The 23,962-nt window shown below is 47.6% G+C and overlaps 1 protein-coding gene across 3 annotated transcripts in view; it reads right to left on the reverse strand.

The window, feature by feature from the left end:
• The window catches only part of GRAMD4 (GRAM domain containing 4), a 218,492-nt gene that overhangs the window by 121,479 nt on the left and 73,051 nt on the right, over positions 1 to 23,962 (reverse strand). The window lies entirely within an intron of this gene.

Genomic DNA, 23,962 nt, shown 5'->3' on the forward strand with positions numbered 1-23,962 from the left:
AGTACAGCGCTGCATGTGGTAATCAATAGGAATGCCCATAACAGATCCAAAAGGATTTCTGTAAAGAGCAGTTATGAGTGCATAATTACATAAAGTATAGATAGAAATCTAAAATTAAATGGGTAGTATAAAGCCTGTGGTTACTCAAATAATGAAAATTAAATATGTAAAAAGCAAAAAAAAGTAAGAATATGTGATAACTAGTGTGCTAATGCACTGGTGACATTCACTAACAAAGTGAGTGAGAAGGAAGTGACAACAGAACCACAGTAACAAGTCCCCACATGGGATTCATACAAGTGAAGACTCAAAAAAAAAGTAAACCAGTAAAGAAAAAAAAAAAAAAAAGAGAAGAGGAAAATGTGCTAAAACTAGTACCTAATGATCCTGTATGTGCAGGCTGTAATCTAAAAAATACCCACAAAAAAAGGGCAAAAAGGCTAGTCCAGCTACACTCACTCCCCAAACGGGAGAGCAAAAACACGGGTATCTCCCAGCACCACACACACACTGCTAGTGAGGAAAGGTGCTTCCATCCAGGCGGAAAATGCAACCGGGCAGGTAGGAGTCTTAAAGACCATCCACGTGACAGCAAAGGATGGCTAATCACACATCGCCACCACTGCCACAAAAATGGGTGTCATGCGTACAACATGGGGCGTGGTGCCTATGCTCATCGAAACAATCTGGCCAACCCCCCCACAATCGGATATGCTGAAGGGGGAGAGCAGAACCTCACCGTGCGCATCGCAGCTCCAGGGGAAGACAACTCCTAAACAGCCCCAAATACAGACACGTCTTGCATCTTCTTCTCAGAAAGTGAACGGAGTTCCACGAAACGCCTCAAATTCTCGTATGCAGTTTTTCAACAATTATGCATTTACATTTGTATTTGATATTTGAATTCTAGTTTACCAATGAATTAAAGAGTGTACCCCATCTATACGGAATTAGTGTACATAGGTTTTACAAATTAGTATTATATTTTAACTGCATTTTGTTGTACGAGATCGTTTTGGACAGATGCCCTCATGTTCTCATCAAGCACACTTGAAATGATGCAGATAGTGTATAGTTGACTTAATGGCTGAAAGCTGCCTAGACCCTGAGGCAGCAAAGCAACTCCAAATTATGACATTTCTACCACTATGCTTCACAGTTATTATAAGGTTCTTCTCCTGAAACATGGTCTTCAGTTTGCACCAAACATGTCTTCTGTTACTAAGGTCAAACAACTATTTTTGACTAATGTGTTTTTTTGCACATTGTTCCAGAATGTCTGGTCTTTAGCAGCAAAGGCTTTCTTAACACATCTCTCATGCAGGTTGAACTGGTGCAATCTCTGACTGCAGATGCATGTATTTTGAGACCAACTGTAGCAAGGGTTACCTGAACAGCCCGCAATAACGTTTTGGGGTTCTTAGAGATTTTTTAGTTTCCAGCCTTCCAATATAATTAAAGATATGCTTGTCGCTCAATACCAAATGTATTTCAAGAAATTTAAAGTACCTTTGAGAAAGAGGCTAAAAGATTTCAAGCCCAGAGCTAGAAGGACAATATTCCTAGATTTACCAGCATGCCAAGGCCAAAATCCTACAATATTATACTATGTGCAGCTTAATTTCTTTTGCGATATATGGCATATTGAATACCCCGGAGTAGCTGAGGAGAGAATCTGAAGAGTGAACAACCCATTGTCAGCTAACTGCTGTATATACCCATGGTTGTGGGACAAGCGTGCTTGACCTTCATATAACAAGGGACCTTGCTATTTTTTTTTCTTTTGACACCTGAAGCTCCTACAATATATAATTCCTATTGCCTCTTTAGCATCAGTTAGGCCTTGGGAATTTGCAAGGCTGGTCAGAACTAGACAAATTAGCAGTGGTTTGCAAACCACCCCATTTATAGATCATTTTCCTTACAGTTGAATGTTTTAAAATAAATTTGATGATCTTTTTAAATTGCTTGCCAGAATTTTTTTTAAGGGGGCTTTAACCACTAGCCTACAGGGCACTTATACCCCCTTCCTGCCCAGGCCAATTTCCAGCTTTCAGCGCTGTTGCACTTTGAATTACAATTGCACGGTCATGCAACACTGTACCCATATGAAATTTCTATTATTTTTTATGACAGATAGAGCTTTATTTTGGTGGTATTTAATCACCTCTGGGTTTTTTATTTTTTCTTAAACAAACCAAAAACCACTGAAAATTTTGAAGAAAAAAAAATGTTTTTTCTTAGTTTTTGTTATACAATTTTGTAAATAAGTGCCTTTTCTCCTTCACTGATGTGCGCTAATGAGGCTGCAGTGATGGACACTGATAGGCTGCACTGATGGGCATTGACAGGCATCTCTGATGGGCACTGAAAGGCAGCACTCATATATGGCACTGATAGGCAGCACTGACGGGCACTGATGCACACTGATGGGGGGCACTGAAAGGCAGCTCAGATGGGCACTGATATGTGGCACTGATGTGCACTGGTAGGCACTGAAATGTGGCACTGATGGGCACTGGCAGGTGGTATGGATGAGCACTGACAGCTAGCACTGATGGACACTGACAGGTGGCACTGCTGGGGCTACACAGATTATCAGGGCACACTGATCATCAGTGCCCTGATTATCAGTGTACATGTCCCCTCCAAGGGATGCCGATTACCGGCTCTCCTCTCCCCTCTAGCTGCCAGCGCGACAGCTCGTGAGGAGAGAAATGCCGATAACCAGCATTTCCCTATTTACATGCGATCAGCTGTGATTGGACTCAGCTGATCACATGACCGAGCTGACATCTTTGGCTCTTTCCATTGATCGGTGATCCGCTGTGTCCGAGGGACACAGTGCACCGCCAATCGCCGCGCTGTGCTCTCCCGGAGCCGTGCATGCACGGTTAGAATGGTAGGACGTCATATGACATGCTCCCAGAACAAGAGAACCGCCTTGCGCCCGTCATTGTACTATATGGAGGGCGGGAGGCGGTTAAAGAGTTGTTGATCTTGGCATGATAACACTACACATGTCAATCGCAAAGAACACCAGATCGTAAGGGTTTTTTTTTTTTCACTAAAGCTGGAGAGTGCAAAATCAGGCTCACTTCTGCATAGAAACCAATCAATCAACTTCTAACCTCAGCTTGTTCAATTAAACTTTGGCAATAAAACCTGAAAGCTGATTGATTTCTATGCAGAAGTGAGCCTGATTTTTGCACTCTCCAGCTTTAGTAAATAAACCCCTAGATGTCTGAGATTGTAAAAAATGTATTCCAACTGCATACTCCCAAATGAGGTGCTAACCATTGTCATGTAATCTTGATTACGAATTCTAATTTAGTGGATCTGAAGGCGAGGTAAATTTAGGAGTGTGGTTTTTCCATATCATAACCCAGGTTTTTTTTTTTTTTATTCAAATAATGGAAATAAAAACACTGTCAATTTTTGTCATTTGTACACGTATATCACCTTAATCTGTAGCATAAATATGAATCAAGATCTGATTTTTGCCTGTTCAAATATGTTGAAAGTCAAAAATTTCCATGGGGTGTACTTCATTTTTCATATTTTCTGATATAAAACACAGTATAATAGAGTTGATCATCAACTGATGTAGAAAGTCATCCTTGCTTTTTACATAACATTTCTGGAGTTTATAAGACCTACAGGTCATGGGGATGAAAGTGTTACTGTGCGAACAAATTCTTCACACGCTGCTAAAGCGGGCCTTTAACAAAGACTTGCCACAGAAAACCCAATTTTTGGCAAACAGCCAACATACCTAATGCAACTAGATCTCCTCATTTTCAGCATGCTAGTAGTGGCAGATTTCACTTCAGAGCACTCAGCTAAATCACACATCAAAGTCCACTTCCACTGTGGACCATTCAAGTACACAAGGGATTTCTGGTAAGTGCCCTTTAATATGCAAGTTGGAGCATATATAGGTAAATGGTATTTTACAGACAGGCTACTTGCATAGGACTGGTCATTTATAGGTAAACTCCAGGAATTGGCTATATGCAGCTATGCAGTGGGACCCCAAGCACTACAAGGATCAACTGCTCATCAAGTCTAGGGGTGCCAGAATAAGGAGAAATATTTACCTTTTTCCCTGCGCCTGTAGACTGCCTCTAATTGTGTGTCCTACCCAATGTTGCTGCCTACAGCATTCTCGGCAAAAGTCACACTCCAGTCTCCTCCATGTACAATGCGGGATTAACAGACCTGCGTTATATGTGATGACATCGAGGGACTGCCCACAGGCTATAGCACCAAGGAGAAAAGTAGAGAGCCAGAGATGGCCAAAGCATGGGTTAATGTAAGTAAAAGACCTGCTTCATCTACCCCTAGACTCAATGGGCAATTAACCCTTTCAGTGCGGGGGGGGGGGGGGGGATTCTGACTAATTCCCAAAAATCCGATTTAATGTTCACGGAAAAGGGCATATATTTTCTCTGCTGTATCATGTCACGGATCTCAGCTAAAGCAGAAAATCACAGTCCATTACATTTTCAAGATTTAATGTGGACTGAATACTCAGTGAAGGTATAAAAAATTTTACACAATAGCCCCACTTTAACCTTGCCCAAACCTCAGACCACTTGTCAATGCCTGCTACAAGAAAGCACGACTGTTTATACATACTAATGCTCTCAACTGCCAAACCTAAACGTATTGTACAGAACACAAGGACTTTTGTCACCAATTAGCTTTTTTGTTCCAGGCATGTTTGCTAGGATGAGGAAAGGGGTTCAAGTGAACAGTAATTACTGTTTACAGGATCAGAGATGTGTGGCCTTGTATGACATGCCAGAAAGTACAGTACAATGTAAAATCTGTGTAGCTTCAATAATGAGGCATAATTTAACTTAAATACATAAAGAATCTATTACAAAGTACCACATTGCCAGCCAAGAGAAATAATCAAATCACAGCTATAAAATGTTAATATACAAATATAACTTTTTCCCTTGCATGTAGAATGGTACAGTAAATATTGAGGTACTAAAGTTTGTTAGCTTAAAGTGGAATTCCAGGCTCTATGCTTAAAATGGCTCCTACCCCCCTTCCAACTCCTATACTAACTACCCTGTAGAAGGGAAGTGCTTATGCTTACCTGTTTTTTGGGAAGCTCAGCTCAAATGTTCGGCTCTATGCAGCAGCTTCAGGGGAGAGCAGGGAAAGTTGGCAATGGATGCCCTATAGTAAACCTATGGGTGAAGTTCCCGCCCAGGCATTCCATCCTCTGTCAGCGCTCTCTCCTCTATTCTGAACCCAGCCACTGGGGAGATTACATGACCGGAGCACCCTAAGTATGAGCATCTTCCTTCTACAGGGTAGTTCGTATAGGAGTTAGAAGGGGTGGGTGCAGTTTTAGGCTTTGTTAGAGTCTGGAATGCTTCTTGAATAAGTATACATTTTTCAACGTTTTAAGTACAAATCAAGCTCGGCTGTATCCCTATCATCTCTCCAATGATCACAGAGGATATCAGTCACACCTGATGCTCAAGAGGGAAATTTGTGAATGCTGAAGGGGCAGAGCAAGGTGCAACACTTACAGGAATGCGCAAATCAAAAAGACTTCTAACCAAAAATATAAATTCTGAGCTTGCTGAAATGCAAGGTGAATAAAATAAGCTTTTATAGCCCTGAATTCAACTACCAGTATAAAGGTGTATGCACATGCCTTAAAAAAATGTGGTTTTATCAGAAAACATATAGCTCTGATGTCTACTATTAGTACAAGGGCTCCTGCACACAGCAGTGAAAGACACTGAGTTTTTATTATGTTTCTCTTTTTGTTGTGGATCTGAACACAGGTATATTGCTATGAGCCCATGTACATGCCTGTATAAAGAAAGATCAATAGATCTGTGCTGCATTCTGATTTGTGAAAATAAAAAAATTATTTAAAAGATCTGCATTAGAGGCCCAGCATATGGGCTGTTTTTACACCGTACACACATTTCATGTGTACAGCATAAATGTAACCTATTGGAGTACAAAATATGCCTGCCTCCTAGCAACCAACAGGCTGTATTAATGCTCTAAGAATGTCAAACGTTGCTCAAATGTTACGTACAACACTATGGAGGATCTTCCAGTCATACAGCCATGTGTATGTATCCCAATAGAGCATGAAAAATCTACACCGACATAAGCAACTGGGGTACATTATTTCAGTGATGTAGAAACTGTAAGGCTTCATGCAGATGTGCAGTTGCGGGGACGGTAAAAATGTACTGTTGAGTTCATCTGCAAATATTGGGTTAAAACAGGCGGTGAGAAGGCGTCACATCGCTTCCTCACTTCCTGTCAGAAGCCTCTGAGGCACAATCAGAATCTGGATAGGGCTTTGAAGAAAAGAGATTTCAGCTGGGTACACACGGCCTGAATATTGGAACAAAAACCAACCGAAATTCAGACCATGTGTACAGCTGCCCTTCCGAAAGAAGCTGGTCTAAAGACCGGCTTTTGTTTAAAAGACATGCTTGAAAACCAGCATCTCATCAGCACTAGCAGCCAATGGCTGCATCTCCTTGTTAGAATGCAAAGGCACAGCAGGAGACATCACTGCACTAACATTGCCTGCTGGGTTGAAGAAAAAAAAAAATTAAAAGTGTGTAACAGGCTTTAGACACACATCTAAATCTGCCCCAAGAGATGATGAAAGCACTGAAGGAATGTCACTGAACTGGATTCAAACAGGTAACAAAACCAGTACAGGAATGTCAAAAGCACTGAATTCGACTACAGGTATGCATACTATAGTTCTGATATATTTAGCATATGGTACTTCTGGGCATGTGCCCAGGATCGAAGGGAGCTTCATTTAACTTTTTCTTTTTATATATATTTCTGCCACGCACAATCATCTTTCCACAACCAGCTGACTTTTGGTGCCAAGGTCTGCTCAACAGAACCTGATCTAACACATGCTTCTGCCGAATGGTGTTGCTTGAAAACCAGCATTTGGTCAGACTTGTAGTCAGAAAAACTGACAGATCCCTGCATCAACACGAAGGTACCACTGACACCCCAAACCTGTTCAACTAAACGTGTATACCTAAGCTTTACATTTTCAATTTTTTCTTATGAGTTATGGTTGTATTTATAGTTTCATTTGTTGGGTGGTTGATTGATAGCTACCTATATACAAGGGCAAAAACAAAAGGCTGAGTATTCCCTGACATTGTTCAATCGAAAGCATGTCAGGCACTCAGAACATCTTCCAGCTGTCAATTAAACTTTTTGGGGTTTTTTTTAGTACGACCAAGCATAGTATTGCAGCAGGTCCTAGTGTATATACAGGTGAAAATTAGAATATCGTGCAAAAGTTCATTTATTTCAGTAATGCAATTTAAAATGTGAAACTACCGTATATATGAGATAGACTCATTACATGCAAAGCAAGATAGTTCAAGCCGTGATTTGTCATAATTGTGATGATTATGGCTTGCAGTTCATGAAAACCCCAAATCCACAATCTCAGAAAATTAGAATATTGTGAAAAGGTGCAATATTCTCGGCTCAAAGTGTCCCACTCTAATCAGCTAATTAAGCCATAACACCTGCAAAGAGTTCCTGAGCCTTTAAATGATCTCTCAGTCTGGTTCAGTAGGAATCACAATCATGGAAAAGACTGCTGACCTGACATTTGTGCAGAAAACCATCATTGACACCCTCCATAAGGAGGGAAAGACTCAAAAAGGTAATTGCAAAAGATGTTGGATGTTCCCAAAGTGCTGTATCAAAGCACATTAATAGAAAGTTATGTGGAAAAGTGTGTAAGTAAAGGTGCACAAGCACAATCAGGGATGACCGCAGCCTGGAGAAAATTGTCAGGAAAAGGCCATTCAAAAGTGTTGGGGACTTTCACAAGGAGTGGACTGAGGCTGGAGTCAGTGCATCAAGAGCCAGCACACACAGACGGATCCTGGACATGGGCTTCAAATGTCGTATTCCTCTTGTCAAGCTGCTCCTGAACAACAAACGTCAGAAGCGCCTTACCTGGGCTAAAGAAAAACAGGCTTACTGCGAAAGCTGAAGTTTAATTAATTTTTTTATTTGGGAGGAGTTATGTGTAATGTTGGGCATCCCATTACCTGCAGGTAGCCCTAGGTGGCTGTCTTCTGGTGCTCTGAAGATTAACATGAGATGCTACAAAAGTTGAGGCGCCCACTTACCCACCCCCTCATGACCTCTTCACCATTAGAAGCAGCCCCCTGCAGGTAACAAGATACATTAGTGCAGGATCCCCCACAAAAAAAAAAAAAAAAAAAAAACGCACACACACACACACCCACACACCCACACACCCACACACCCACACACCCACACACACACCTTCAGCTTTTAATACAATAGAAATCACAAGTATCGCATATTACACATCTAATAGCATTGCACTAAAAGTGTCTTATAAAACTGCCTTATGATACATTTTGGGAGAAAATCCACACTGATCTTTTGTGGATGACCTTGCTCCAACCTGTTTTGCAGGACTCTGCAGTTACAGGTGGGAGTATTCTTAGATGTAAGTAGCAGATTTTTGGCTGGAATCAGTCAGTGGTTGGCAGCCTCTCAATCTATTCCAGCCATTGCTGTCCACATTCAATAACTTAAGTGTGTATGCCGAAACCCGACCTTCCAGGGAAACTTGCCAGAAACCAGAAGCTCTTAAAATAAGGTCCATTTGCTCATACAAACCTGCTGACAATATTAACTTCTCCAAAGCCGAACTGCTGCAGCTAGCAAGCAAAACCCACCCTTGCAGCTTACTTCTAGCTTTGTTCTTGGTGTACAATACATAATCATTGGAAACGTTTAAAGTGTAGTGCACTAAAAACATATAAAAATATGTGACAATCCAGTCACAGCTGATGAGCAATTTTATGACTTTCATAGAGTTCCATATATTTAATTCTATAGGGGTCCAGGAAAGTACAATGATTTTTTTTTTTTTTTTTTTAAAAAGGCCTTTATGGGAAACCGTAAAAACGGCTTACCGTATTTTTCGCTCCATAAGACGCACTTTTTCCCCCCCAAAAAAGGGAGGAAAATGTCAGTGCGTCTTATGGAGCTAAAATGGAGAGGCCGGTCCGGTATTTCCGCCGCTGCCACGTCAGAATACCAGACCGGCCGCTCAGCTCTTCTCTCCTGCAGGACCTTACCTGTTCCTCTGTCCAGCGCTGTACAGTCTTCCTGTGCCGGCTTCTGTGACAGCCGGGTGCCCACTGCACATGTGCAAGAAACGCTGCACTTTGTGAATGCTCCGGCGACTTCTGGGACGACAGGTCCCAGAAGGCGCCGGGCCATTCATAAAGCGCAGCACTTCTCACGCATGCGCAGTGGGCACCCGGCTGTCACAGAAGCCGGCACGGGAAGAAGCCAGCGTGCCCACACTAAAGAAAGGACAACTTCAGGTACCCACTCCCCCTCCCTCCCCAAAGGTCCGCAGTCTCTGGTCACCTCCTGTGCTGTGTCCGCAGTCTCTGGTCACCTCCTGTGCTGTGTCCGCAGTCTCTGGTCACCTCCTGTGCTGTGTCCGCAGTCTCTGGTCACCTCCTGTGCTGTGTCCGCAGTCTCTGGTCACCTCCTGTGCTGTGTCCGCAGTCTCTGGTCACCTCCTGTGCTGTGTCCGCAGTCTCTGGTCATCTCCTGTGCTGTGTCCGCAGTCTCTGGTCATCTCCTGTACTGTGTCAGCAGTCTCTGGTCATCTCCTGTGTGTCCACAGTCCATTGGTTCAGAATATTTTTTTTCTTGTTTTTCACCACTAAAACCTAGGTGCGTCTTATGGTCAGGTGCGTCTTATGGAGCGTGAAATACAGTATTTTTAATTTGGGCTTACTGACATTTTCAATACAAAACAAGACAAAGACTCATTTAGATATGTGGAGCAACAGACACAAAGGGTATAAATCCATTGTGTTCACCAAACTTTGCAGACCCAGATCCTGGTAAAAAACTATGACAACATCAGTGAGCTGCACCTAGCCTGAACAGAGAGCACAGCTGTCTCCACATTACCTCCAACAAATATATCCTAATTACTACCATATGCAAATCCATTTTTTGTGGTTGCATATAGTATCTATGTCACAAGTATAAGTAGTGGAGCGCATGCAAATGTGCTTTAAATCTATTACATGAATGAATGGCATTTAAAATATGGCACATATCACTGACTAATCCGTGTAGAACAATGAATATATCAAGAAGCCACATGCATAATAAACTACATCAGAAGTGATGTTATCATATATAGAGATGAGCGAATCGAAGCATCCGAAGTGGAATTCGAGTCGAATATCGGAAAAATTTCGATTCGTGCCGAATCCGAAAAACAGCCTAATTCGGACGCGCGAATCGAAATTTTTCCGAAAATGGCGGCTGACATGTGCGGCGACGGAGCGGGGATGTCGGGGAAGGCGCGCAGACAAGGCGCGCTGCCCCATAATGCATTCCTCAACGACATGTGATCGCATCAGCCAATCAGCAGCCAGCCAGCCAGCACTGTGTAATGGTCGAGGTATATATAGCGGCCATTTTGGAAATCTTCATTTGCCTGCAGTCATTGAACAGAGGCAGACCGCTCTGTACTAGGGACAGGGACAGAGTTAGGGCCACAGAAACGAGAATTGGGGACAGAGAGAAGTTACTTAGGGACAGAGAACCATTACTCAGGGACACAGACTTGTTAATGAGGGCCACAGAATCGTTATTTAGGGACAAAGAAACGCTAGTTAGGGCCACAGAATTCATACTCAGGGACAGACAGAATTGTTACTCAGTGCCAGAGAATTGTTACTTAGGGCCACAGAAACGTTATTAGGGCCACAGAATTTTTACTCAGGGACAGACAGAATTGTTACTGAGTGCCAGAGAATTGTTACTCAGGGACAGACAGAATTGTTACTGAGTGCCAGAGAATTCTTAGGGCCACAGAATTCATTCTCAGGGACAGACAGAATTGTTACTCAGGGACAGACAGAATTGTTACTGAGTGCCAGAGAATTGTTACTCAGGGACAGACAGAATTGTTACTGAGTGCCAGAGAATTGTTACTCAGGGACAGACAGAATTGTTACTGAGTGCCAGAGAATTGTTACTCAGGGACAGACAGAATTGTTACTGAGTGCCAGAGAATTGTTACTCAGGGACAGACAGAATTGTTACTGAGTGCCAGAGAATTGTTACTCGCACAGACACAAAATTGTTACTTGCACAGACACAGAATTGTTACTCGCACAGACACAGAATTGTTACTCAGGGCCACAGAATTCATACTCAGGGATAGACAGAATTGTTACTGAGTGCCAGAGAATTGTTACTCAGGGACAGACAGAATTGTTACTGAGTGCCAGAGAATTGTTACTCAGGGACAGACAGAATTGTTACTGAGTGCCAGAGAATTGTTACTCGCACAGACACAAAATTGTTACTTGCACAGACACAGAATTGTTACTCGCACAGACACAGAATTGTTACTCAGGGCCACAGAATTCATACTCAGGGACAGACAGAATTGTTACTGAGTGCCAGAGAATTGTTACTCAGGGACAGACAGAATTGTTACTGAGTGCCAGAGAATTGTTACTCAGGGACAGACAGAATTGTTACTGAGTGCCAGAGAATTGTTACTCAGGGACAGACAGAATTGTTACTGAGTGCCAGAGAATTGTTACTCAGGGACAGACAGAATTGTTACTGAGTGCCAGAGAATTGTTACTCGCACAGACACAAAATTGTTACTTGCACAGACACAGAATTGTTACTCGCACAGACACAGAATTGTTACTCAGGGCCACAGAATTCATACTCAGGGACAGACAGAATTGTTACTGAGTGCCAGAGAATTGTTACTCAGGGACAGACAGAATTGTTACTGAGTGCCAGAGAATTGTTACTCAGGGACAGACAGAATTGTTACTGAGTGCCAGAGAATTGTTACTCAGGGACAGACAGAATTGTTACTGAGTGCCAGAGAATTGTTACTCAGGGACAGACAGAATTGTTACTGAGTGCCAGAGAATTGTTACTCGCACAGACACAAAATTGTTACTTGCACAGACACAGAATTGTTACTCGCACAGACACAGAATTGTTACTCAGGGCCACAGAATTCATACTCAGGGACAGACAGAATTGTTACTGAGTGCCAGAGAATTGTTACTCAGGGACAGACAGAATTGTTACTGAGTGCCAGAGAATTGTTACTCAGGGACAGACAGAATTGTTACTGAGTGCCAGAGAATTGTTACTCGCACAGACACAAAATTGTTACTTGCACAGACACAGAATTGTTACTCGCACAGACACAGAATTGTTACTCAGGGCCACAGAATTCATACTCAGGGACAGACAGAATTGTTACTGAGTGCCAGAGAATTGTTACTCAGGGACAGACAGAATTGTTACTGAGTGCCAGAGAATTGTTACTCAGGGACAGACAGAATTGTTACTGAGTGCCAGAGATTTGTTACTCGCACAGACACAAAATTGTTACTTGCACAGACACAGAATTGTTACTCGCACAGACACAGAATTGTTACTCAGGGCCACAGAATTCATACTCAGGGACAGACAGAATTGTTACTGAGTGCCAGAGAATTGTTACTCAGGGACAGACAGAATTGTTACTGAGTGCCAGAGAATTGTTACTCAGGGACAGACAGAATTGTTACTGAGTGCCAGAGAATTGTTACTCAGGGACAGACAGAATTGTTACTGAGTGCCAGAGAATTGTTACTCAGGGACAGACAGAATTGTTACTGAGTGCCAGAGAATTGTTACTCGCACAGACACAAAATTGTTACTTGCACAGACACAGAATTGTTACTCGCACAGACACAGAATTGTTACTCAGGGCCACAGAATTCATACTCAGGGACAGACAGAATTGTTACTGAGTGCCAGAGAATTGTTACTCAGGGACAGACAGAATTGTTACTGAGTGCCAGAGAATTGTTACTCAGGGACAGACAGAATTGTTACTGAGTGCCAGAGAATTGTTACTCGCACAGACACAAAATTGTTACTTGCACAGACACAGAATTGTTACTCGCACAGACACAGAATTGTTACTCAGGGCCACAGAATTCATACTCAGGGACAGACAGAATTGTTACTGAGTGCCAGAGAATTGTTACTCAGGGACAGACAGAATTGTTACTGAGTGCCAGAGAATTGTTACTCAGGGACAGACAGAATTGTTACTGAGTGCCAGAGATTTGTTACTCGCACAGACACAAAATTGTTACTTGCACAGACACAGAATTGTTACTCAGGGCCACAGAATTCATACTCAGGGACAGACAGAATTGTTACTGAGTGCCAGAGAATTGTTACTCAGGGACAGACAGAATTGTTACTGAGTGCCAGAGAATTGTTACTCAGGGACAGACAGAATTGTTACTGAGTGCCAGAGAATTGTTACTCGCACAGACACAAAATTGTTACTTGCACAGACACAGAATTGTTACTCGCACAGACACAGAATTGTTACTCAGGGCCACAGAATTCATACTCAGGGATAGACAGAATTGTTACTGAGTGCCAGAGAATTGTTACTCAGGGACAGACAGAATTGTTACTGAGTGCCAGAGAATTGTTACTCAGGGACAGACAGAATTGTTACTGAGTGCCAGAGAATTGTTACTCGCACAGACACAAAATTGTTACTTGCACAGACACAGAATTGTTACTCAGGGCCACAGAATTCATACTCAGGGACAGACAGAATTGTTACTGAGTGCCAGAGAATTGTTACTCAGGGACAGACAGAATTGTTACTGAGTGCCAGAGAATTGTTACTCGCACAGACACAAAATTGTTACTTGCACAGACACAGAATTGTTACTCGCACAGACACAGAATTGTTACTCAGGGCCACAGAATTCATACTCAGGGACAGACAGAATTGTTACTGAGTGCCAGAGAATTGTTACTCAGGGACAGACAGAATTGTTACTGAGTGCCAGAGAATTGTTACTCAGGGACAGACAGAATTGTTACTGAGTGCCAGAGATTTGTTACTCGCACAGACACAAAATTGTTACTTGCACAGACACAGAATTGTTACTCGCACAGACACAGAATTGTTACTCAGGGCCACAGAATTCATACTCAGGGACAGACAGAATTGTTACTGAGTGCCAGAGAATTGTTACTCAGGGACAGACAGAATTGTTACTGAGTGCCAGAGAATTGTTACTCGCACAGACACAAAATTGTTACTTGCACAGACACAGAATTGTTACTCGCACAGACACAGAATTGTTACTCAGGGCCACAGAATTCATACTCAGGGACAGACAGAATTGTTACTGAGTGCCAGAGAATTGTTACTCAGGGACAGACAGAATTGTTACTGAGTGCCAGAGAATTGTTACTCAGGGACAGACAGAATTGTTACTGAGTGCCAGAGATTTGTTACTCGCACAGACACAAAATTGTTACTTGCACAGACACAGAATTGTTACTCGCACAGACACAGAATTGTTACTCAGGGCCACAGAATTCATACTCAGGGACAGACAGAATTGTTACTGAGTGCCAGAGAATTGTTACTCAGGGACACCTAATCGTTGAATTAAATAGTATGTCAGACAACATGCAGAGGAGTGGCAGAGGAGGCAATGTTTTAGGAGCGAGCAGACGTGGCAGCAGAGGAAGGGGTCGAGGCAGCAGTATTCGCAGCCAGAGGCCAGTGCTCCCGGTGTCATCCAGCGGTCGTGTCTCCACCGACAACCCTGCCGTCATTGATTGGTTGGCTCGGTCGTCTTCCTCTTCCCAGGTCACCTCTGACACCTACAGCCAACGGTCGGTGGGTACGTCAGACACAACCGTTAGTTGGCATGGCCCGGGACCAAGCCCACTGAAATCACGTGTCCTCTACCTGCCCCTGTCCTTTGCTGTTCCCTCACCAAGCGAAGTATTGCATGCTGTGGGCTCAGCCCCACTGTACAGTGAGGAAGAGCTAACAGAGGGCGGTCAGGAACGGGGGGAGACATCGGCCTTTTCAGCAGCCAAGCGAACAAGTACTGGCGAGGAGAGTGGCTCGGTAGCCGGTCTAGAGACAGGTCTGTCTCCTGACCCAGACGCAGCCGAGGGGGCTAGTAGTGAGGCGGAGACCCTACTTGATGATGAGGAGGTTGATCGCACTTGGCAGCCTCGTCGTCATCAGGCAATTTCTTCCGCATCATCAGGAGAAGAGGGTGGCAGCTTGGCAGCGAGCAAAACAGTCGGTGGGTTGCCCAGGAGACAGCAGCAGGGTCGCATCAGTGTCAGTGGAGCCAAACGTCCACGGAGTAGAGCACCAGCTCCACTGCAGCCTACCACCACGGCCAGTAGTGGTGCCGTTGCGCACGGAGGAAGTAGCAGTCAGCCAGTGAAGAGTAGCGGGGGCAAAGTTTCCTACTCGGTGGTGTGGCAATTTTTCCTCAAGCCGCCCGAGGAAGTAAACGTAGCCGTATGTCGACTATGTGGCCAGAAATGCAAGCGTGGCCAGGGGGCCCATGTTGGGACTACAGCGTTGCGTCAGCATATGCAGCGTCACCATTCGGTGGCCTGGGAAAACCGTGATAAACATACGGCGGTTCTGCCTGCCCCAGCCCCCGCTCCATCACCCGCTCCGTTACTTGCTCCGTCACCCGACGTCGTCAATCGCCCTCTATCAGCCAGTCAAGGCTCCAACACCTCTGCTGAGGGGAGTTGTCGCTCATTGGCATCTTCCGCTCGTTCAGATGCTCCTTCTCCTGCTACTCCTCTTCTCGGATTCCGTCAACAGTCTTTCTTGGAATCCGTATCCAAGAGACAACAGTTTGCGAGCACGCACCCGACGGTGCAAAAGCTGAACGTCCTCCTGTCCAAGTTGCTGGTGCTGCAGTCCCTCCCTTTCCAACTGGTGGACTCAGCACCTTTCCGAGAAATGATGGCTTGTGCCGCGCCGCGGTGGAGAGTGCCAAGCCGTCATTTCTTTGCCCAAAAGGCAGTGCCAGCCCTGCATTCACATGTAGAAGAGATGGTGGGCCAGTCTTTGAGCATGTCGGTCTCTGCCAAAGTGCACGGCAGCGCCGACGTGTGGAGCTGTAACTACGGTCAGGGACAGTACATGTCATTTACGGCCCACTGGGTGAACGTGGTGCCGGCACAGCCGCACCAGCAACTTGGACAGGTCACGACGCTTTTGCCTCCACGTTTGCACGTCCTTGGTCCAGCAAGCATGTCCGCCTCTACCACCTCTTTTTCCGCCGTGTCCTCAGCCGCCACCCCCGTGCCAAGTCCCATTACCCGACCGGCATATCACATGTGCAGGGCGCAACGGTGTCACGCTGTGCTGCACCTGGTATGCCTTGGCGAACGTAGTCACACAGGGGAGGAACTGCTGAGTGTAATGAACAGAGAAATCGACAGATGGCTGTCTCCGCGCAAACTAAAAATCGGAACCATGTTGACTGACAACGGAAAGAACATGGTGTCTGCTCTGCGTCAAGGAAGGTTGTGCCATGCGCCATGCATGGCTCACGTGTTCAATCTGGTTGTCAAGCGGTTCCTAAAATCCACCATCCCACTGCAAGACATCCTTAAAATGTCACGTAAACTGTGCATGCATTTCAGCCATTCCTACACCGCAAAGAACACCCTCATTGAGCTGCAGCGGCAGAACGGAATTCCACAGCATCGCCTGATCTGCGACGTTGCAACAAGGTGGAATTCAACCCTACACATGTTAGACCGCCTTTACGAGCAGCGAAAGGCCATCACCGATTTCCTGATGTTACAAGCGGATAAAGGTACTCCCCTGTGTAACTTAGATGTCAGCCATTGGCAGCTCATGCGTGACACCTGCCGCTTGCTCAGGCCCTTTGAGGAGGCCACGCTATTCGTGAGTCGGCAGGACTATGGGATGAACGACGTCATTCCTCTGTTGCACGTCCTGGAACAAATGCTGTTAACAATGGCTGGTCAGGGTGCGGTAGACGTGGCGCACAGATCTCAACGCCACATGACCCCTGTGGGGGCAGGACAGGAAGAAGAGGAGGAGGTAGAGGAGGACATTTGTGCTCAGGAATTATTGAGTGAAATGGGTGGTTTTTCCACTCAGCGGACAGGAGTGGAGGAGCAGGAGCATCTGGTAGAGGAGGAGGAGGAGGAGACAGAGGACCCAGACGCACCGTGGCAGTATGCTGTGGAGATGGAGGCAGGGAGTCCCTCGCATTCCTTGGCACAAATGGCCCATAGCATGCTCGGTTGCTTGCGTAGCGACAGCCGAATAATAACCATCAGACAGAGGGATGACTTTTGGCTGTCCACCTTGTTGGACCCTCGCTACCGGTCCAAAATGGTGGCCTTTTTCACACCTGCTGAGAGGGAGGCCAAAATTACGTACTATAAAAACCACCTATGTAGTCAGTTGGTCTCTGCCTTTGTGCGCCAACGTCCATCCTCAGACACTGTGGGCCCTGTGCGCTCGCGTTCCGCTGGCATGGCAGCAGGGGAGGGGTGGGGTGGTAGGAGCAGTGGCAGCTCCACCAGCAGCGGCTGCCTCAGTCTGCAGTCGATGATGAGTAGCTTTCTTCACCAGCGCAGTGAGGAAACTACTAACCAGCCGCAGCAGCAGCAGCAGCATCAGGTGGACCTGGAGCAGGAGCTCAAACAACAGGCTTGGGCCTACTTGGACAGCACCCTGCCAACCGAGGTAGACAATCCCCTTGACTACTGGGCAACAAAACTTGACCTTTGGCCCCAACTAGCTGAATTTGCCCTTGAAAGGCTGTCATGCCCGGCCAGTAGCGTGGCATCGGAGCGCGTGTTTAGTGCGGCAGGAGGTATTGTAACTCCGCGGAGGACACGACTGTCCACCCAAAGTGTGGAGAGACTCACGTTTGTGAAAATGAATCAGGCGTGGATTAGTCTGGATTTCAAACCACCAGTTCCTGACACAACTGACTAAATCCGCCATGAATCATGCCTCAAACATGTGCCACTTTCAGGTCTCCTCACACTGCTGGTGTGTTTAATTTTTTGACATAGGGTGCTGGCAGATTACGGGCCTCCTATAGCTGCTGCCAGGCCCCTAATCTGCCATAGGCCCCTATATACCGCCTCCTCATGCTGCTGCCAAGTCCAGAGTCTGTCATGGGTCCCTGTATGGCCTCCCATTGCTGCTGTCTCCATCGCCACACTCTGCTGCCATGTGCCACTTTCAGGTCTCTTCACACTGCTGGTGTGTTAAATTTTTTGACATAGGGTGCAGGCAGATTACGGGCCTCACATAGCTGCTGCCAGGCCCCTAATCTGCCATGGGCCCCTATATACCGCCTCCTCATGCTGCTGCCAAGTCTAGAGTCTGTCATGGGTCCCTGTACGGCCTCCCATTGCTGCTGTCTCCATCGCCACACTCTGCTGCCATGTGCCACTTTCAGGTCTCCTCACACTGCTGGTGTGTAGAATTTTTTGACATAGGGTGCTGGCAGATTATGGGCCTCCTATAGCTGCTGCCAGGCCCCTAATCTGCCATAGGCCCCTATATACCGCCTCCTCATGCTGCTGCCAGGTCCAGAGTCTCTCATGGGTCCCTGTACGGCCTCCCATTGCTGCTGTCTCCATCGCCACACTCTGCCATGTGCCACTTTCAGGTCTCCTCACACACTGCTGGTGTGTAGAATTTTTTGACATAGGGTGCTGGCAGATTATGGGCCTCACATAGCTGCTGCCAGGCCCCTAATCTGCCATGGGCCCCTATATACCGCCTCCTCATGCTGCTGCCAAGTCCAGAGTCTGTCATGGGTCCCTGTATGGCCTCCCATTGCTGCTGTCTCCATCGCCACACTCTGCTGCCATGTGCCACTTTCAGGTCTCTTCACACTGCTGGTGTGTTAAATTTTTTGACATAGGGTGCAGGCAGATTACGGGCCTCACATAGCTGCTGCCAGGCCCCTAATCTGCCATGGGCCCCTATATACCGCCTCCTCATGCTGCTGCCAAGTCCAGAGTCTCTCATGGGTCCCTGTACGGCCTCCCATTGCTGCTGTCTCCATCGCCACACTCTGCTGCCATGTGCCACTTTCAGGTCTCTTCACACTGCTGGTGTGTTAAATTTTTTGACATAGGGTGCAGGCAGATTACGGGCCTCACATAGCTGCTGCCAGGCCCCTAATCTGCCATGGGCCCCTATATACCGCCTCCTCATGCTGCTGCCAAGTCCAGAGTCTGTCATGGGTCCCTGTATGGCCTCCCATTGCTGCTGTCTCCATCGCCACACTCTGCTGCCATGTGCCACTTTCAGGTCTCTTCACACTGCTGGTGTGTTAAATTTTTTGACATAGGGTGCAGGCAGATTACGGGCCTCACATAGCTGCTGCCAGGCCCCTAATCTGCCATGGGCCCCTATATACCGCCTCCTCATGCTGCTGCCAAGTCCAGAGTCTGTCATGGGTCCCTGTATGGCCTCCCATTGCTGCTGTCTCCATCGCCACACTCTGCTGCCATGTGCCACTTTCAGGTCTCTTCACACTGCTGGTGTGTTAAATTTTTTGACATAGGGTGCAGGCAGATTACGGGCCTCACATAGCTGCTGCCAGGCCCCTAATCTGCCATGGGCCCCTATATACCGCCTCCTCATGCTGCTGCCAAGTCCAGAGTCTCTCATGGGTCCCTGTACGGCCTCCCATTGCTGCTGTCTCCATCGCCACACTCTGCTGCCATGTGCCACTTTCAGGTCTCCTCACACTGCTGGTGTGTAGAATTTTTTGACATAGGGTGCTGGCAGATTATGGGCCTCCTATAGCTGCTGCCAGGCCCCTAATCTGCCATAGGCCCCTATATACCGCCTCCTCATGCTGCTGCCAGGTCCAGAGTCTCTCATGGGTCCCTGTACGGCCTCCCATTGCTGCTGTCTCCATCGCCACACTCTGCCATGTGCCACTTTCAGGTCTCCTCACACACTGCTGGTGTGTTACATTTTTTGACATAGGGTGCAGGCAGATTACGGGCCTCACATAGCTGCTGCCAGGCCCCTAATCTGCCATGGGCCCCTATATACCGCCTCCTCATGCTGCTGCCAAGTCCAGAGTCTGTCATGGGTCCCTGTATGGCCTCCCATTGCTGCTGTCTCCATCGCCACACTCTGCTGCCATGTGCCACTTTCAGGTCTCTTCACACTGCTGGTGTGTTAAATTTTTTGACATAGGGTGCAGGCAGATTACGGGCCTCACATAGCTGCTGCCAGGCCCCTAATCTGCCATGGGCCCCTATATACCGCCTCCTCATGCTGCTGCCAAGTCCAGAGTCTCTCATGGGTCCCTGTACGGCCTCCCATTGCTGCTGTCTCCATCGCCACACTCTGCTGCCATGTGCCACTTTCAGGTCTCTTCACACTGCTGGTGTGTTAAATTTTTTGACATAGGGTGCAGGCAGATTACGGGCCTCACATAGCTGCTGCCAGGCCCCTAATCTGCCATGGGCCCCTATATACCGCCTCCTCATGCTGCTGCCAAGTCCAGAGTCTGTCATGGGTCCCTGTATGGCCTCCCATTGCTGCTGTCTCCATCGCCACACTCTGCTGCCATGTGCCACTTTCAGGTCTCTTCACACTGCTGGTGTGTTAAATTTTTTGACATAGGGTGCAGGCAGATTACGGGCCTCACATAGCTGCTGCCAGGCCCCTAATCTGCCATGGGCCCCTATATACACCGCCTCCTCATGCTGCTGCCAAGTCCAGAGTCTCTCATGGGTCCCTGTACGGCCTCCCATTGCTGCTGTCTCCATCGCCACACTCTGCTGCCATGTGCCACTTTCAGGTCTCTTCACACTGCTGGTGTGTTAAATTTTTTGACATAGGGTGCAGGCAGATTACGGGCCTCACATAGCTGCTGCCAGGCCCCTAATCTGCCATGGGCCCCTATATACCGCCTCCTCATGCTGCTGCCAAGTCCAGAGTCTGTCATGGGTCCCTGTATGGCCTCCCATTGCTGCTGTCTCCATCGCCACACTCTGCTGCCATGTGCCACTTTCAGGTCTCTTCACACTGCTGGTGTGTTAAATTTTTTGACATAGGGTGCAGGCAGATTACGGGCCTCACATAGCTGCTGCCAGGCCCCTAATCTGCCATGGGCCCCTATATACCGCCTCCTCATGCTGCTGCCAAGTCTAGAGTCTGTCATGGGTCCCTGTACGGCCTCCCATTGCTGCTGTCTCCATCGCCACACTCTGCTGCCATGTGCCACTTTCAGGTCTCCTCACACTGCTGGTGTGTAGAATTTTTTGACATAGGGTGCTGGCAGATTATGGGCCTCCTATAGCTGCTGCCAGGCCCCTAATCTGCCATAGGCCCCTATATACCGCCTCCTCATGCTGCTGCCAGGTCCAGAGTCTCTCATGGGTCCCTGTACGGCCTCCCATTGCTGCTGTCTCCATCGCCACACTCTGCTGCCATGTGCCACTTTCAGGTCTCTTCACACTGCTGGTGTGTTAAATTTTTTGACATAGGGTGCAGGCAGATTACGGGCCTCACATAGCTGCTGCCAGGCCCCTAATCTGCCATGGGCCCCTATATACCGCCTCCTCATGCTGCTGCCAAGTCCAGAGTCTGTCATGGGTCCCTGTATGGCCTCCCATTGCTGCTGTCTCCATCGCCACACTCTGCTGCCATGTGCCACTTTCAGGTCTCTTCACACTGCTGGTGTGTTAAATTTTTTGACATAGGGTGCAGGCAGATTACGGGCCTCACATAGCTGCTGCCAGGCCCCTAATCTGCCATGGGCCCCTATATACCGCCTCCTCATGCTGCTGCCAAGTCCAGAGTCTCTCATGGGTCCCTGTACGGCCTCCCATTGCTGCTGTCTCCATCGCCACACTCTGCTGCCATGTGCCACTTTCAGGTCTCTTCACACTGCTGGTGTGTTAAATTTTTTGACATAGGGTGCAGGCAGATTACGGGCCTCACATAGCTGCTGCCAGGCCCCTAATCTGCCATGGGCCCCTATATACCGCCTCCTCATGCTGCTGCCAAGTCCAGAGTCTGTCATGGGTCCCTGTATGGCCTCCCATTGCTGCTGTCTCCATCGCCACACTCTGCTGCCATGTGCCACTTTCAGGTCTCTTCACACTGCTGGTGTGTTAAATTTTTTGACATAGGGTGCAGGCAGATTACGGGCCTCACATAGCTGCTGCCAGGCCCCTAATCTGCCATGGGCCCCTATATACCGCCTCCTCATGCTGCTGCCAAGTCTAGAGTCTGTCATGGGTCCCTGTACGGCCTCCCATTGCTGCTGTCTCCATCGCCACACTCTGCTGCCATGTGCCACTTTCAGGTCTCCTCACACTGCTGGTGTGTAGAATTTTTTGACATAGGGTGCTGGCAGATTATGGGCCTCCTATAGCTGCTGCCAGGCCCCTAATCTGCCATAGGCCCCTATATACCGCCTCCTCATGCTGCTGCCAGGTCCAGAGTCTCTCATGGGTCCCTGTACGGCCTCCCATTGCTGCTGTCTCCATCGCCACACTCTGCCATGTGCCACTTTCAGGTCTCCTCACACACTGCTGGTGTGTAGAATTTTTTGACATAGGGTGCTGGCAGATTATGGGCCTCCTATAGCTGCTGCCAGGCCCCTAATCTGCCATAGGCCCCTATATACCGCTTCCTCATGCTGCTGCCAGGTCCAGAGTCTCTCATGGGTCCCTGTACGGCCTCCCATTGCTGCTGTCTCCATCGCCACACTCTGCCATGTGCCACTTTCAGGTCTCCTCACACACTGCTGGTGTGTTACATTTTTTGACATAGGGTGCAGGCAGATTACGGGCCTCACATAGCTGCTGCCAGGCCCCTAATCTGCCATGGGCCCCTATATACCGCCTCCTCATGCTGCTGCCAAGTCCAGAGTCTGTCATGGGTCCCTGTATGGCCTCCCATTGCTGCTGTCTCCATCGCCACACTCTGCTGCCATGTGCCACTTTCAGGTCTCTTCACACTGCTGGTGTGTTAAATTTTTTGACATAGGGTGCAGGCAGATTACGGGCCTCACATAGCTGCTGCCAGGCCCCTAATCTGCCATGGGCCCCTATATACCGCCTCCTCATGCTGCTGCCAAGTCCAGAGTCTCTCATGGGTCCCTGTACGGCCTCCCATTGCTGCTGTCTCCATCGCCACACTCTGCTGCCATGTGCCACTTTCAGGTCTCTTCACACTGCTGGTGTGTTAAATTTTTTGACATAGGGTGCAGGCAGATTACGGGCCTCACATAGCTGCTGCCAGGCCCCTAATCTGCCATGGGCCCCTATATACCGCCTCCTCATGCTGCTGCCAAGTCCAGAGTCTGTCATGGGTCCCTGTATGGCCTCCCATTGCTGCTGTCTCCATCGCCACACTCTGCTGCCATGTGCCACTTTCAGGTCTCTTCACACTGCTGGTGTGTTTAATTTTTTGACATAGGGTGCAGGCAGATTACGGGCCTCACATAGCTGCTGCCAGGCCCCTAATCTGCCATGGGCCCCTATATACCGCCTCCTCATGCTGCTGCCAAGTCCAGAGTCTCTCATGGGTCCCTGTACGGCCTCCCATTGCTGCTGTCTCCATCGCCACACTCTGCTGCCATGTGCCACTTTCAGGTCTCTTCACACTGCTGGTGTGTTAAATTTTTTGACATAGGGTGCAGGCAGATTACGGGCCTCACATAGCTGCTGCCAGGCCCCTAATCTGCCATGGGCCCCTATATACCGCCTCCTCATGCTGCTGCCAAGTCCAGAGTCTCTCATGGGTCCCTGTACGGCCTCCCATTGCTGCTGTCTCCATCGCCACACTCTGCTGCCATGTGCCACTTTCAGGTCTCTTCACACTGCTGGTGTGTTAAATTTTTTGACATAGGGTGCAGGCAGATTACGGGCCTCACATAGCTGCTGCCAGACATGTAATCTGCCATGGGCCCCCGTACCGACTCCTCATGCTGTGACGTTGCAACAAGGT

This window comes from Staurois parvus, unplaced genomic scaffold (assembly GCF_062004578.1).
Source record: "Staurois parvus isolate SC_StPar_1 unplaced genomic scaffold, SC_StPar_1.0 ptg000019l, whole genome shotgun sequence".
Taxonomy (NCBI): Eukaryota; Metazoa; Chordata; class Amphibia; order Anura; family Ranidae; genus Staurois; species Staurois parvus.